Here is a 16495-nt window from a genome sequence, read left to right as displayed (position 1 = left end):
GAGCAGACAGTGGAGGAGAGAAGAGTGACAGCAGAGAGTGGAGCCGTGCAGCCAGGAGTGTGCTGCAGCTCCAGGAACGGAAGATAACCTGAAGGGTCAGAATGTAGTGAGCATCTGAAGAATGAAGCACAGGAGAAGGAAGGAAGGAGCTTAGAGGGGACATGTGACCGGGCACCTTCTGAGCTGAAGCGCAGGAACCGGGCACCAGGAGCCCGAGGCTGTGTTGTACTCCAGGTTGCACAGCAGAACCAGAGGAGAAAGGACTTTATGTAATTTGTCCACACCCACACCTGAAGGTGCAGCAGTACACAAAGAGCCCGGGTCGTGATAGAGACCCTATAAAAAGGCTCACACTGTCCACCATACAGGTATCTGTCCCTGGACAGGAGAGAGAGGACTTTGTCAGGGAGCTACAGGCAGCAAAGACCTTGCATATGAGCGTGAGCAGGAAGGCTTATGGACCTCACCTTGGAGAGGGACCCACTATTGCCTCCAGGCCGGTGGCCCAGTAAACCAGGTAAAGAAATTACAACCCTGTGTCCTCCATTTATTTGCCGGCAAACACTACACCATCATCCTTGCCATACACCTTGGGAGCCCTGGGGACCCCACTTCACCTGTGGGAAGTGTCACCATCTTTGCTGCACAAACATCATCCCCAGAGGACCCCTTTAAGCAGCGTCGATCACCTCTGACCGAAAACCACAGGTGGCGTCACAAACTTTCATTATTTCTACAACCTTTTTAAAGACCTTTCCCTTTTACTTGAGCGCCCAGGGCCATGGACCGGGTAACAGCCATCATGACCTCCCCTTTAATAACAACCGGACCCGGTACCGAGTACCCCACTGCCCTGGCAGGCAACTCAAAACCATGATGGAATCCGAGGGATGCCATTATGAATGTAGCACCCACTTCCATGTCTGCAGTCCCTCTCTCCCTGCAGAGACACCAGCGTACTCACCGCTGAGACTCCCGTCCTGACCCTTCCGGGTCTGCTGCTCTATCAGGTCTCCACGCACTGTGCTTAGGGCACGCACACTTCCTCTTTCTTAAAGGGGCCACGCGCGTTCCTCTAAAGTATCCCCAGCCAATAGCTGGAGATCACTTTCCTTTTAAAGAGCCTCCTCAAATATGAAGGTGCCTGTGGAATGTTGTGAGTTTGTTCCTAACCTGCCTGTCAGTTCTCAGGTCCCAGTACTGGTATCCTAGCCTGCTTCACCCGTTAGTGCTTTCTTCAATGGCAGCCAAGCCTGCTGCACCTGCCAGTGCTTTCCTCAACAGCAGTTGAGCCAGCTGCACCCGCCAGTGCTCACCTCAATGGTAGCCGAGCCAGCCGCACGCGCAAGTGCTTTCCTCAATGGCAGCCGAGCCAGCTGCACCCGCAAGTGCTTTCCTCAATGGCAGCCGAGTCAGCTGCACCTGCCAGTGCTTTCCTCAATGGCAGCTGAGCCAGCTGCACCCGCCAGTGCTCACCTCAACAGCAACCGAGCCAACTGCACCCACCAGTGCTCATCTTTCCGTCAGACTGTCCTGTCTGCACCTGCTGTTCCTGTCTTCTTCTCTGTCTGCCTGCATCTGTTGGACATTCCCCCTGGCCATCCCAGCTATCCGTTCCTAGGGGTCTGCCGCCATCTACCCAAGGTCAGTCCTGGAGTAGCACCTGGATCACCTCCCTTGTTTCTCCAATGACCTCAGTGTCATTAGCTACTGCATGTCCATGGTCAGATTGGGTGAGGCTGCTAGTCATACCCCTCCAGATCTTCCTTGGTCTTTGGCACAGTGGTTCCACCACCCAGCCTGATACAATGAGCTCATTCTATGATCTGTTACAAAGGCATAGTTTGATCATGATGCCAGAAAGAACAGGTTACCCTGATATGGATTGACCATTTTATCCATACACTTCCTAATTATATTCAAACAATTTTCAGACTCTATCGGTTCCTCTTAGAAGAAATGTAGGTTAACTTGACCTCAGTACATGATAAACATCTTCGATTTGTGCTGAATAAATTTTCCGCAAATTGAATTCCGCGAATAAATTTTGGCAAAACTAGAGAATTTGGGGTCGTGTACTGTATGTCCATTTCATATAATATGAAAACCAACCAATAGATTACAAGGAAGGTATATATTATGTCACAAGGGTGGTAATGACTTCATTGGGAACTGAAAATTGAAAACTTTTTTTAACCTGAAGACAAAATGTTCTTTTTTTGCAATAAAAAAAGAACTTCTGAAACCATCTACTTTTTCATACATCTCAGTCCTTATCACCGATGATATCGGTCACACAAAGCTTCATTTGCATAATAAAATGAGAGTCATTAATATTACACAGCAAAGTGACCTTAGTTAATTATAGAACACAAATCCCAGAAGGGGTCTTGGCTATCAATCAGATGTGTTTACAATGAAGCATTGTATTTTGCTATGCTCCGAGCTGCTAAGCTTCTTCTAATGAGTGTTACCAAATTAGATTACTTTCATAATTCAGTTAATTTAGATGGAACGAGACGTTGCTGCGGTGGTATGGGCGCTGTGGACACAACAGGTCTGTGACTGATGGATGGAAAGGAAAGGTTCGGAAATTCCTCAAGTGGAAGAAATAGAGGGAAAAAAAATGTTTTTACAAAGGTCTCAGAATTCGAGGGAGGTAGCTGTGTGCCAGCTTTCTCTGTGTGTATGCCAGCTGCCTGGGTGCTAATTGCCATTTGGCAGTAAAAAGCTGAAAGGCATTTTTTTTTTACATGGAATTGTTTAATCATCTGCCTGGTGACAAGTTACTGAACGTGATGATAACACAAGGAACATGTGGTTTCATTGGCGGTAGTTTGCGTAGCAGGCATCAGATTTATGCAGCTCGCTGTAAAAAGTCTCCATAGATGAAGGTCAGATACAAATCTTCATGTCATAGTGTTATCAGAAATGCGGGAATTTATAAAAATATTACCTTGAGATGAGCATTTTAAGGCATAAATTAGCCTGGCACTCCTTCTGCATGGACAGACCTCACGTTAGGTTATCTCTTCAGCTCAAATAGGCATCCAAGAAAAGACTTTTCAAAAGCCACTCCACTTAGCAAGGGCCCCAAGGCTCTTATGTTTTCACCCTTTCATCTAAATACAGTGATCTTGTCTTTGATCCATGGACTAATGCATTGCACTCACAGAGTAGCTGCTGGCCGGTGGAGCAAGGTGGGGAAAAATTTGTACACGCAGAGTCATAACCAGAGACAGTGACAAAATGGGGATCCAATATGAAGTCAGGGGCATAGACAAGTTCAGCAGGTCAGGCAGAGGTATCAGGCTTCCAGGAGTCAAATGCAGAAGGGCATCCAGGATTTAAGCAAGCAAAATAAACCAGGGGTGGACACACTGCATCTGCAGGCAGGCGCATGTGGGAGGGGATCCCAATGGGTCGAGTTGCGCAGCATGTTGCTGATGTGTTCTTTTTGTTCTCCCTTCTTCTCTGACTCAGGTCATTGAGGAATGAGATCCATCTCCTTCAACAGCTCAAGACCATTGGGTGATGGTCCCTTAAAATCTGTCTGTGCTCATTAGATGCCTTGAATGTAGTTAATAATTGCTTCTCTTGAAGCATGGTCTTTCTTCAGGATTCAAACTTAGAATCATAGAATCATAGAACGTTAGAGTTTGAAGGGACCTCAAGAATCATCATGTCCAACAGATGTCTCTCCAGCCTCTGTTTGAAGACTTCCATTGAATGAGAACTCACCACCTCTCGTGGCAGCCTGCTTCGCTTATTGATAACCCTCACTGTCAAAAAGTGTTTTCTAATATAACTTTTAGCATAGCAGGCAGCAGCTTCAGCAGTGAGCCACAGGCAACACTGTTCTAAGAATAGGATTTTATCTGCCTTAGATCTACCGTATATACTCGAGTATAAGCCGAGATTTTCAGCCCACTTTTTTGGGCTGAAAGTGACCCTCTCGGCTTATACTCGAGTCATTGGCAGCGGGGGGGTTGGCGGGGGAGGGGGAGTGGCGCAGTGATATACTCACCTGTTCCTGGCGCGGTCCCTGCATGTCCGATGGTCTCTGGGAGCCGGTGGTATCTTCCTGCGTTCAGCGGTCACGTGGTACCGCTCATTAAAGTAATGAATATGCACGCATATTCATTACTTTAATGAGCGGTACGTGACAGCTGAACACAGGAAGATACCGCCGGCTCCCAGAGACCATCTGACAGTGAGACGCTGCCAGGGACCGTCCGGGAGCAGGTGAGTATATCGGGGGAGCATTGCGCGATAGTCACCTTCCTCGTCCCATCGCTGCGCGCTGCTCTGTCTTCCGTCCTCTGGCTGTGACTGTTCAGGTCAGAGGGCGTGATGACGCAATTAGTGTGCGCGCCGCCCTCTGCCTGAATAGTCAGTGCAGAGGATGGAAGACAGAGCAGCGCGCAGCGATGGAACGAGGAAGGTGACTATCGCAAGTGCCGGGGGCCTGAGCGAAGAGAGGTGAGTATGTGATTTTTTTTTATTTTAATCGCAGCAACAGCAAATGGGGCAAATGTGTGGAGCATCTTATGGGGCCATAATGTATGGAGCATCTATGGGGCCACAATGTGTGGAGCATCTATGGGGCCACAATGTGTGGAGCATCTATGGGGCCACAATGTGTGGAGCATCTATGGGGCCACAATGTGTGGAGCATCTATGGGGCCACAATGTATGGAGCATCTATGGGGCCACAATGTGTGGAGCATCTATGGGGCCACAATGTGTGGAGCATCTATAAGGCCACAATGTGTGGAGCATCTATGGGGCCACAATGTATGGAGCATCTATGGGGCCACAATGTGTGGAGCATCTATAGGGCCACAATGTGTGGAGCATCTATGGGGCCACAATGTATGGGGCATAATGTGTGGATCATCTTATGGGGCATAATGTGTGGAGCATCTTATGGGACCATCAACCTTTATGCAGCACTGTATGGGGCAAATGTTTCTATAGAGCATCTTATGGGGCCATTATTAACCTTTGTGCAGCATTATATGGGGCGTATTTTGTATGGAGCATTATATGGGGCTCCAGATTCAATATGGATATTCAAAAGCACTTAACCTACTGATGTCTCAATTAATTTTACTTTTATTGGTATCTATTTTTATTTTTGACATTCACCGGTAGCTGCTGCATTTTCCAACTTAGGCTTATACTCGAGTCAATAAGTTTTCCCAGTTTTTTGTGGCAAAATTAGGGGGGTCGGCTTATACTCGGGTCGGCTTATACTCGAGTATATACGGTAAATAGTATTCTTCTTCATTACAGGCATAATGAGCTAGTATAAAGAGCTGTGTCTCTAGATACTAGTACATCTTTATGAACCTGTACTTTAGGGGTAAAATAAAAGTTTTGTTTTTTTTTCTTTAAAAACTACAAAAAATAATGAAGAACAATTACAATAATCAAATTTTCAAGGGGTTTTCAAGGGTTTAGACAATTTTTTTCAGTCACATTATGTGCACTCTCCTGATTCCCAGGGCAATGGATAGTTATGTGATCAACAGTATGCGATTTACATGCCTGCAATCACTTGCCAACTAGATTCTTCTCCTCTTTTCTCCATGTTTTGTTGAGAGAAGAGGTTGAGAATTCAGACAGTACATGACTGCAAGCATCAAAATCGCACACTTAAAGAAAGAGTTAAATTACAACGTTTTTCCCATACTTTGCAAATGGATGGCACACAGATGCCACATGTCTTTCACAGACTGATAATTTTCATCTGTGCTGCTGGAAAAATACAGACGTTTCCACGTGTGTTGAACAGACTCACAGTAAGGTAAAAACACATATGTGCACAGGAGCATAGGTAATAATGGGTACGTGTGGTATCTGTGAAAAAAAACGAAAGCCACACGTACCTGAAACATGGACGTATGAAGGTGATCTAAACGTAGCAACCCGTACAGTGCAGTGAATGGATTATTTATGGTGATTGGTAAACGATGTAAAAAAAGGTGCAACTGTTTTTTTGTTTGTTAAATCCATAAAAATCCATAAAAAATCCATACAAATCTATAAAAATCCAAATGGAACACAACAGCTGGCGATGGTACGGTATACAGAGATGGTTACCGTGAGCACCTACTGGCCACTGAACATGTCCTACTTCTCGTCCACTGAACAGCCCCAATGATCGGCCATTCAGCAAGATGATGATTGACCGCACCACATTTGATTACTTTATTGGCTGGACTTGTGCACAGACAGGTGGACTCATCAGACCACAGAATATTAAAAGAAGTCTGTAGGCACAAAAAAACTTTTCAAAACAAGGACAGGCGCTCGGTGCACTCCTGGCGTGGCCGTGCAATTTGGCGTACCTTGGCAATGACCTTTTTTCCATTCATGTCTATCCTTCCAGGGTTCTTGTAAAGCCAGAGCTGTCAACTCAAGACATCCCCATACAAACTAGATGTTTGACAGCTTCTGCCAAACAATGTGAATGGTCAACTTTTGCAAGACTCGCTCTACTCTGGCCGTCGTGAGAGGTCTTAAGTAGGGTTAAGCGAAACGGATCGGTCATTTTCATAAGTCGCCGACTTTTGGCAAAGTCGACGTCTCATGAAACCCGACCCGATCCCTGTGTGGGGTCAGCCATGCGGTACACGATCTTGGCGCCAAAGTCGCGTTTCGTATGATGCGTTTAGCGCCATTTTTTCAGCCAATGAAGGAGCGTGGGCAGAGTGATGACATAGGTCTTAGGGGAGTGCACGCCAATCGCCCATTTTATCGCTTGTGCGCAGTAGGGATTTGCAATGTGCAACACGAGATTTTCTGCTGGGATGGGACGGAGGGGGAGAGAGAGAGAGAGAGAAGAAAAAAAAAAAAATCCCCATTGACGTACATAGGGTTTCGTGTTCCGGCCGATCCCTAACTTTTCGCAGTAATCGGCCGATTTCGCCCGACTCGACTTTTCAAATAGTCGGATTTCGCGAAACATGACTCGACCCTAAAAAAGTCAAAGTCGCTCAACCCTAGTCTTAAGTCAGCGTAGAACCTCCTTGATGTCTACTTGCCCAAAGGACATGTAGAAGGTTTGGAGAATGCCTATGCATTGCTTGTGGACACCTAGAGATTGCAACGGACCACATTTCACTCATTTAAATCCACCACAATGCTTGTAAAAAATAAACTTTGGGCGTAATTTATGATGACGTTATCTACCCAATATTCTGCCAATATGCACCATTTTCTTTTATGTACATAATGGTATTCGGAATTAGAGATTCCGTTCAGACGTGGCGGTGATGGTAAATAAGCAGTGAAACCATGCTGAATTTCTGCAACAAGCAGCCATATCTTCCTGCCTATTAGTCAGCACCTGTAGGGTCAAACACACTCATTACAGCTCAGCCAGAGCTACGGCAGGACAGGAGGAAAACCTGCAGGTTAGAACGGAAAGCCGAGAAATAATCATAGTAATTGGACTGATAACCTTTCTGTATCAGGCAGCCCAGATGCAGCCGAGTATCTACATAAAAAAATAATGCATTTCTGTTTGTATTATCATCAGTGCAGATGGCATGCTTTCATTTACCTATTAAATTCTGCATTGCCATTTCTGATCACTCGCAACCTTGTCTAAGCTATTAAAATTAGTAAATTACCATAGGAAGCAATAAACCCCACAGGGGTTTTCTCAAGCTGTGGGGTCTGATTCTCCACATATGCACCAAACAGTTGATTGACGGTGCTGCAGCACATCGGAGTGACACGGCTCCGGACATTGTGTAGTGGGCATGAGTATAAATTAGCTTGTAGTACCACTCATTGCCACTGTACAACATACGGAGCTGTGCCAATTCCAGTGCCCTGTAACACTATCAATCAGCTGATCGGATAAGAAAGTTCTCAGAAAACACTATTTTATTCTGTGGCTTATCTTCTTCCACTGCTCCGATGTTCTATTTACAATACTTGCCTCGTTTAATGGGGTAGGGAGCCTTAATTCCCCCTTATGCATCAGTTGTTAGTGCAATTGCTACATTCGCACCCCCAAATTATCACTTTCATGTACATGTTAAGGTGGGACTTTATATCTTTCAGGGTATACAGGTTGATTATCTGCCAGAAGGAAGAAAACTATCTCACTCATATTTAACTTACCCTTCACCTATCAATTTCTTCTGTATTTTTAAATTTTTTTAAGAAGTAATCTCAATTATCCTCCTGTGGCAAAGCCACAATGATTCTTCACGGTTACCATCACTTACTGTCTTTGAGACTTGTTTAAGAGAAAAGGTGGACCCACCTACTGTAGGCCCAAGGGCTCATAGACAGGCTGACCCAGCAAAGTTCAAGGTAAAGAGTCCTCTAGCCACATTCCAGATAAAATTTTTAAGTTGACATCCCCAAGTAAAACCATGGTATTGATTCTCCTTTTCCTACGTGTTTCAGACTGTAACTCCATCCTTATTAATGGATAATCCATGATTCAGACTGTGGCTCAGTCCTTATTCATGGATCGTCCATGATCATCCATGAATAAAGACCGAGTCACAGTCTGAAAGGTGTAGGAAAAGGACAATCAATTCTATGCAAAAACTTGGGATATCAATTTTTAACAATGTTGGATAAAGGCCTAAAAAATATGTCTGGTAAAGAGTTGGTGAAATCTTTACTTTTATTTTCATTTTGCCATACCGGGCATGAATGTTATTTTCTGTGCCAAGGAGTATTGCAGCCTTACCCAGGGTGAGCTGGTCTGTTTCTTATAATTATGGCCCAACAAAGTACATGAGGATCTTCCAAAAGACACAGTCTCTGACACAACGATGGTCCACAACGGTCTGGCAGAAGACAATCCTATTTGAAGGTGACTTTGGAGTCAATTTCGTCTCACAAGGGTCAATGTAATGTGAGATTCTTTACCTATTAGACCTTTTGTTAGCATAAAAATGATTATGTAGCTACAAGTAGACATCACTATAGAGGGTGTGTCTCCGGAACATCTCTGATAGACCCAAACAAGCCCATTTCCACATCACTTCAAAGGGACAGCCAGCTACAAATACAGTAAGCCTTGCTACTAAGGGTTAGCCTTAGTTATCCTATCACATTGAAAAGATAGACATTTATTTACTTTGAAAAACGATCAATAACAATAGGTTCTTAGGCCCTGAGACTTTGCCTGTTTAACCATTTACTGATGATGGGAAGGTAAAATAGACTTTGAGATCAAAAAGAGGTGTTTCCAGGACCAGAAAACTGATGACTAGAGATGAGCTAGCATGAACTTAAAAGTTCGGTGTTTGTGCTGGACAGTTAGTGTACAGTGTTAATCGCTAAACACGGACTTCTACCAGAATTCTATTGCAATGTTTGGAGTTTCGGGGGAAGGAGAGAGAGAAAGAATTTTTTTCCAGATCCAAAGTTCGGGTCTCCATTGTTTTCAATGGGGTTCGGGTTCTGGTTGAAGTTCGGGTATAGTTCTGGTCATTGGCATGCGTAACTAGAGTCTGATGATTCACTGGGGTAATGTCCCGGATGTATCAGAGGCTGCAGACTATTGCACTGCATCTGTCTGCAGAAGGTCTCAGCAGTTTGCTTTGCAGACGTCTGCCTGGTTCTTCTGACGCTAGGACCCAGTGCCACCACCCTTGCTCTAATGGTTACACCTGGATCTGTGTGTTTATAACTCTCAACTTGCTGTTGGGAGTTGCAGGTGATATTTTCTATTTGCACTTCTCTGTTGAGGATTGGAGCTGTAGCAGTCTGCTAGCATCCTCATTGGAGTTTCGAGGTCGTCGATGTATCTCTCTGAGTCTACTCAAGCTAAGCGTCTCCCTTGTTTCATTTATCCTATCTGTCCTTAGCAATATAGAGCATTAACTAGCACTCATCCTGTCCTTCTTGATGCATGGCTTATTGCAAGGGTCAGGCAGGGATTAGATACCCTGCTCGGCGATAGGTGCAGAACCTATATAGGGAGGAAAGGGCACTTCCCTAGTGTTTGTTCCCTTTCCCTTATCCCTTCATGTTTCACTTAGTCTCCCTTCACTGTGCGTGACAGGTAAGATATATATATTTATCCGCTCCTCCATCCTGGTGTATATGTTCCTGATCCTGGTATATATATCACCCATTCTGGTATGTGTTCCTTATCCTGGGCCCCATCCTGGTGTATATATCCCCCATCTTGGTATATATGTCCCCTGTTCTGCTGCTGGTCATTAATGTACAGAAAATAAACATTATACTCACCAGGGGTGTACATAGAAGTCATAGGACTCCATAGCAGAAGTATAATGTACCCCCCATAGTTCTCCATATAGTATAATGCATCCAATAGCCCTCCATATAATATACTGCACAGCCCATAGTCATCCATGTTAGTATAATACACAGCCCATATCCATCATATAATATAATGCACATCCCATAGTCCTTCTTTTAGTATAATGCACAGCTGATAGTCATAAATGTACTATAATGCACCCCCATAGTCATCAATAAAGTATAATGCTCCCCATAGTCATCCCAAAAGTATAATGCACCCCCATAGTCATCCAAAAGTATGATGTACCCCATAGTCATCCATGTACTAGTATGGCCACTGATTTAAAAACAAATACTCACCTTCCCTTTGCTCCCCCACCATGCGCATCCTCTGCTGAAGGCTGCAGCTGACTTTGGTGTACAACTGGAGTATATGACATCACGGCTATGCGCCCAGCCACATGCAAACAGATGTCACCTGCTGGCCTCTGATTGACCGGCAGCATGTATTGAGGCACCCAAACTGACGCACATCTAGTTGAAGTTTCTATTAACTGCCCCCGACCCGCCAAGTCTGGTCACAGTGGTGACGGCTGCGACTGTGGTTGTTACACCCCTGGTTCTGGTGCCCGAACCAAACTTTGGATTAAAATTTGTGTCGAGTACCAGATCCTGAACTTCCATGGGTCCGCTCATCCCTACTGATGACCTATTTTTAGTATATACTATTGTTGTGTATCCGCTTTTTGGGCTCCCCTGGTGGTTGCTGGTGGTACTGGTGACTTGTTTGCTGCTTCTGTTCACCTGCTTCCATCAGCGTTTGGGAGTTTCCTATTTAGCCTTGCTCTCCAGTCATTTCCTTGCCGGTCATCATTGTAACCAGAGCCTTCTGTTGCATGTTCCTGCTACTAGTCTGCTGATCAGCTAAGTGGACTTTGTCCTTTTGTTTTGTATCTTTTGTCCAGTTTGCAGTTTTTGCATTTCTCTGTAGCTGGAAGCTCTTGCTGGCTGAAATTGCCACTCCTGTGTCATGAGTTGACACAGGAGTCTTAAAGTAATTTCAGGATGGTTTTTGAAAGGGTTTTCAGTTGACCGTGAAGTCCTCTTTTGTATCCTTCTGCTATCTAGTAAGTGGACCTCTCTTTGCTATATCTACTTTCATACTGTGTATGTCTTTTCCTCTTAATTCACCGTTATTACATGTGGGGGGCTGCTATCATCTTTTGGGGGATTTCCCTAGAGGTAAGTCAGGTCTGTTTCTTCCTCTACCAGGCGTAGTTAGTCCTCCGGCTGGCGCGTGGCATATAGGAAGCCGTAGGTATGCTCCCTGGCTACTATTAGTTGTGTGGTAGATTTAGCTCACGGTCAACTCGAGTTTCCATCACCCGAGAGCTCGTTCGTTATTTATATGTTTCTTACGTTCCCTTGCCATTGGGAACCATGACAGTATGACCGGCCAGTGTTAAACTTATTGGCAGAAGAAAGGAGAGAAAAAAGAAGTCTGTAAATTTTTTTTTTTTTTTTTTTTTTTCTTTTTCCCCTATGCTTGCTCCATAGTTGGATCAGTTGTATTTCAGCTCTAATTACAGCCTTTGCCTTTCTCTCCTTATAATCCTTGAATGGCTCTGAGCTCACCTGTTTAAAGATGGATCCTCAGAGTTTGGCTGCAGGTTTAAATAATCTTGCTACGAAGGTTCAAAATTTACAAAATTTTGTAATACATGCTCCTATTTCTGAACCTAAAATCCCTATACCAGAGGTGTTTTCCAGAGATAGATCTCGGTTTTTGAATTTCAAATATAATTGTAAATTATTCCTTTCTCTCAGACCTCACTCCTCAGGAGATCCTGTCCAGCAGGTTAAGATTGTAATCTCTTTGCTCCGAGGTGACCCTCAAAATTGGGCATTTTCATTGGCACCAGGGGATCCTGCGTTGCTCAATGTGGATGCGTTTTTCCTGGCTTTAGGGTTGCTTTATGAGGAACCTAATTTGGAGATTCAAGCTGAAAAAGCTTTGATAGCCCTATCTCAAGGGCAAGATGAAGCGGAGATATACTGCCAAAAATTTCGTAAATGGTCTGTGCTTACTCAGTGGAATGAGTGCGCCTTAGCGGCAAATTTCAGAGAGGGCCTTTCTGATGCCGTTAAAGATGTTATGGTTGGGTTCCCTGCGCCTACAGGTCTGAATGAGTCCATGACAATGGCAATTCAGATTGATCGGCGTTTGCGGGAGCGCAAACCCGTGCACCATTTGGCGGTATCTTCTGAAGAGACGCCAGAGAAAATGCAATGTGACAGAGTTATGTCCAGAAGCGAGCGGCAGAATTATAGGCGTAAAAATGGGTTATGCTTCTATTGTGGTGATTCTGCTCATGTTATATCGGCATGCTCTAAACGTACTAGGAAGGTTGACAAGTCCATTTCAATTGGCACTTTACAGTCCAAATTTATTTTGTCTGTAACCTTGATTTGTTCATTATCAGTTATTACCGTGGATGCCTATGTGGACTCTGGCGCCGCTCTGAGTCTTATGGACTGGTCCTTTGCCAGGCGCTGTGGGTTTGATTTAGAGCCTCTGGAAGTCCCTATACCTCTGAAGGGTATTGATTCTACACCTTTGGCTTGTAATAAACCACAGTTCTGGACGCAAGTGACTATGCGTATGACTCCAGACCATCAGGAGGTGATTCGCTTCCTTGTGTTGTACAATTTACATGATGTTTTGGTGCTTGGATTACCATGGTTACAGTCTCATAACCCAGTCCTTGACTGGAAAGCTATGTCTGTGTTAAGCTGGGGATGTCGGGGGGCTCATGGGGACACTCCTATGGTGTCCATTTCGTCATCTATTCCATCTGAGATTCCGGCATTTTTGTCTGATTATCGTGATATTTTTGAAGAGCCTAAGATTGGTTCACTCCCTCCTCACAGGGATTGTGATTGCGTCATAGATCTGATTCCTGGCAGTAAATTTCCAAAGGGTCGTTTGTTTAACCTATCTGTACCTGAACATGCTGCTATGCGCGAGTATATTAAGGAGTCCCTGGAAAAGGGACATATTCGTCCTTCTTCATCACCTTTAGGAGCCGTTTTTTTCTTTGTCTCTAAAAAGGATGGCTCTCTGAGGCCTTGTATTGATTATCGACTCCTGAATAAAATTACAGTCAAATATCAGTATCCGTTGCCTTTGCTGACTGATTTGTTTGCTCGCATAAGGGGGGCTAAGTGGTTCTCTAAGATTGATCTTCGTGGGGCGTATAATTTGGTGCGAATTAAGCAGGGGGATGATTGGAAAACCGCATTTAATACGCCTGAGGGCCATTTTGAGTATTTGGTAATGCCTTTCGGCCTTTCTAATGCACCTTCGGTCTTTCAGTCCTTAATGCATGATATTTTCCGTGAATATTTGGATAAATTTATGATTGTTTACTTGGATGATATTTTGATTTTTTCTGATGACTGGGAGTCTCATGTTCAGCAGGTCAGGAGGGTTTTTCAGGTTTTGCGGGAGAATTCTTTGTGTGTAAAGGGTTCAAAGTGTGTTTTTGGGGTTCAAAAAATTTCCTTTTTGGGGTACATTTTTTCCCCTTCTTCTATTGAGATGGACCCTGTCAAGGTTCGGGCTATTTGTGACTGGACGCAGCCTACTTCTCTGAAGAGTCTCCAGAAATTCTTGGGCTTTGCTAATTTTTATTGTCGATTTATAGCTGGTTTTTCTGGCGTTGCTAAACCTCTGACGGATTTGACTAAAAAGGGTGCTGATGTTGCCAATTGGTCCCCTGCTGCCGTGGAGGCCTTTCGGGAGCTTAAGCGCCGCTTTTTGTCTGCCCCTGTGTTGCGCCAGCCTGATGTTTCTCTTCCCTTTCAGGTTGAGGTCGATGCTTCCGAGATCGGAGCGGGGGCGGTTTTGTCGCAGAAAAGTTCCGACTGCTCGGTGATGAGACCTTGTGCGTTCTTTTCGCGAAAATTTTCGGCCGCCGAGCGAAACTATGATGTTGGTAATCGGGAGCTTTTGGCCATGAAGTGGGCATTTGAGGAGTGGCGTCATTGGCTTGAGGGTGCCAGACATCAGGTGGTAGTTTTGACTGATCACAAGAATTTAATTTATTTGGAGTCTGCCAGGCGCCTGAATCCTAGACAGGCACGTTGGTCGTTGTTCTTTTCCCGGTTTAATTTTGTGGTCTCGTACTTACCGGGTTCTAGGAATGTGAAGGCAGATGCTCTTTCTAGGAGTTTTGAGCCTGACTCTCCTGGGAATTCTGAACCTGCTGGTGTCCTTAAGGATGGAGTGGTTTTGTCTGCTGTCTCTCCAGATTTGCGACGTGCTTTGCAAGAATTTCAGGCGGATAGACCTGATCGTTGTCCGTCTGGTAGACTGTTTGTTCCTGACGAGTGGACCACTAGAGTCATCTCGGAAGTTCATTCTTCTACTCTGGCAGGTCATCCGGGAATTTTTGGCACCAGAGATTTGGTGGCTAGATCCTTCTGGTGGCCTTCCTTGTCTCGAGATGTGCGTGTTTTTGTGCAGTCTTGCGATGTGTGTGCTCGGGCCAAGCCTTGTTGTTCTAGGGCTAGTGGGTTGTTGTTGCCCTTGCCTATTCCGAAGAGGCCTTGGACGCACATCTCTATGGACTTTATCTCGGACCTCCCTGTTTCTCAGAAGATGTCTGTCATCTGGGTGGTGTGTGACCGTTTTTCTAAAATGGTTCATTTGGTGCCATTGCCTAAGTTGCCTTCCTCATCTGAGTTGGTCCCTCTGTTTTTTCAAAATGTGGTTCGCTTGCATGGTATTCCGGAAAACATCGTTTCTGACAGGGATACCCAGTTCGTGTCTAGATTTTGGCGGGCAGTCTGTGCCAGGTTGGGCATTGATTTGTCTTTTTCGTCTGCATTCCATCCTCAGACCAATGGCCAGACGGAGCGAACTAATCAAACTTTGGAGACTTATTTGAGGTGTTTTGTGTCTGCGGATCAGGATGATTGGGTTGCCTTTCTGCCGTTGGCGGAGTTTGCTCTTAATAATCGGGCTAGTTCTGCCACTTTGGTTTCTCCTTTCTTTTGCAATTCAGGGTTTCATCCGCGTTTTTCATCTGGTCAGGTTGAATCTTCGGATTGTCCTGGAGTGGATGCGGTAGTGGATCGGTTGCATCAGATTTGGGGACAAGTGGTGGATAATTTGGAATTGTCCCAGGAGAGGACTCAGCAGTTTGCTAACCGCCGTCGTCGTGTTGGCCCCCACCTTCGTGTTGGGGACTTGGTGTGGTTGTCTTCCCGTTTTGTCCCTATGAGGGTTTCTTCTCCTAAATTTAAGCCTCGGTTCATCGGTCCTTATAGGATTTTGGAGATTCTTAACCCTGTTTCCTTTCGTTTGGACCTCCCGGCATCTTTCGCTATCCATAATGTGTTCCATCGGTCGTTGTTGTGGAGATATGAGGTACCGGTGGTTCCTTCTACTGAACCTCCTGCTCCTGTGCTGGTGGAGGGTGAATTGGAGTACGTGGTAGAAAAGATCTTGGACTCCCGTATTTCCAGACGGAGACTTCAATATCTGGTTAAATGGAAGGGCTATGGTCAGGAAGATAATTCTTGGGTAACTGCCTCTGATGTTCGGATTTGGTTCGTGCCTTTCATAGGGCTCATCCAGATCGCCCTGGCGGTTCTTGTGAGGGTTCGGTGCCCCCTCCTTAAGGGGAGGGTACTGTTGTGTATCCGCTTTTTGGGCTCCCCTGGTGGTTGCTGGTGGTACTGGTGACTTGTTTGCACTTTGCTGCTTCTGTTCACCTGCTTCCATCAGCGTTTGGGAGTTTCCTATTTAGCCTTGCTCTCCAGTCATTTCCTTGCCGGTCATCATTGTAACCAGAGCCTTCGGTTGCATGTTCCTGCTACTAGTCTGCTGATCAGCTAAGTGGACTTTGTCCTTTTGTTTTGTATCTTTTGTCCAGTTTGCAGTTTTTGCATTTCTCTGTAGCTGGAAGCTCTTGCTGGCTGAAATTGCCACTCCTGTGTCATGAGTTGACACAGGAGTCTTAAAGTAATTTCAGGATGGTTTTTGAAAGGGTTTTCAGTTGACCGTGAAGTCCTCTTTTGTATCCTTCTGCTATCTAGTAAGTGGACCTCTCTTTGCTATATCTACTTTCATACTGTGTATGTCTTTTCCTCTTAATTCACCGTTATTACATGTGGGGGGCTGCTATCATCTTTTGGGGGATTTCCCTAGAGGTAAGTCAGGTCTGTTTCTTCC

Source organism: Ranitomeya variabilis, chromosome 2 (genome assembly GCF_051348905.1).
Source record: "Ranitomeya variabilis isolate aRanVar5 chromosome 2, aRanVar5.hap1, whole genome shotgun sequence".
Taxonomy (NCBI): domain Eukaryota; kingdom Metazoa; phylum Chordata; class Amphibia; order Anura; family Dendrobatidae; genus Ranitomeya; species Ranitomeya variabilis.
Note: the sequence above shows the minus strand (reverse complement) of the source record.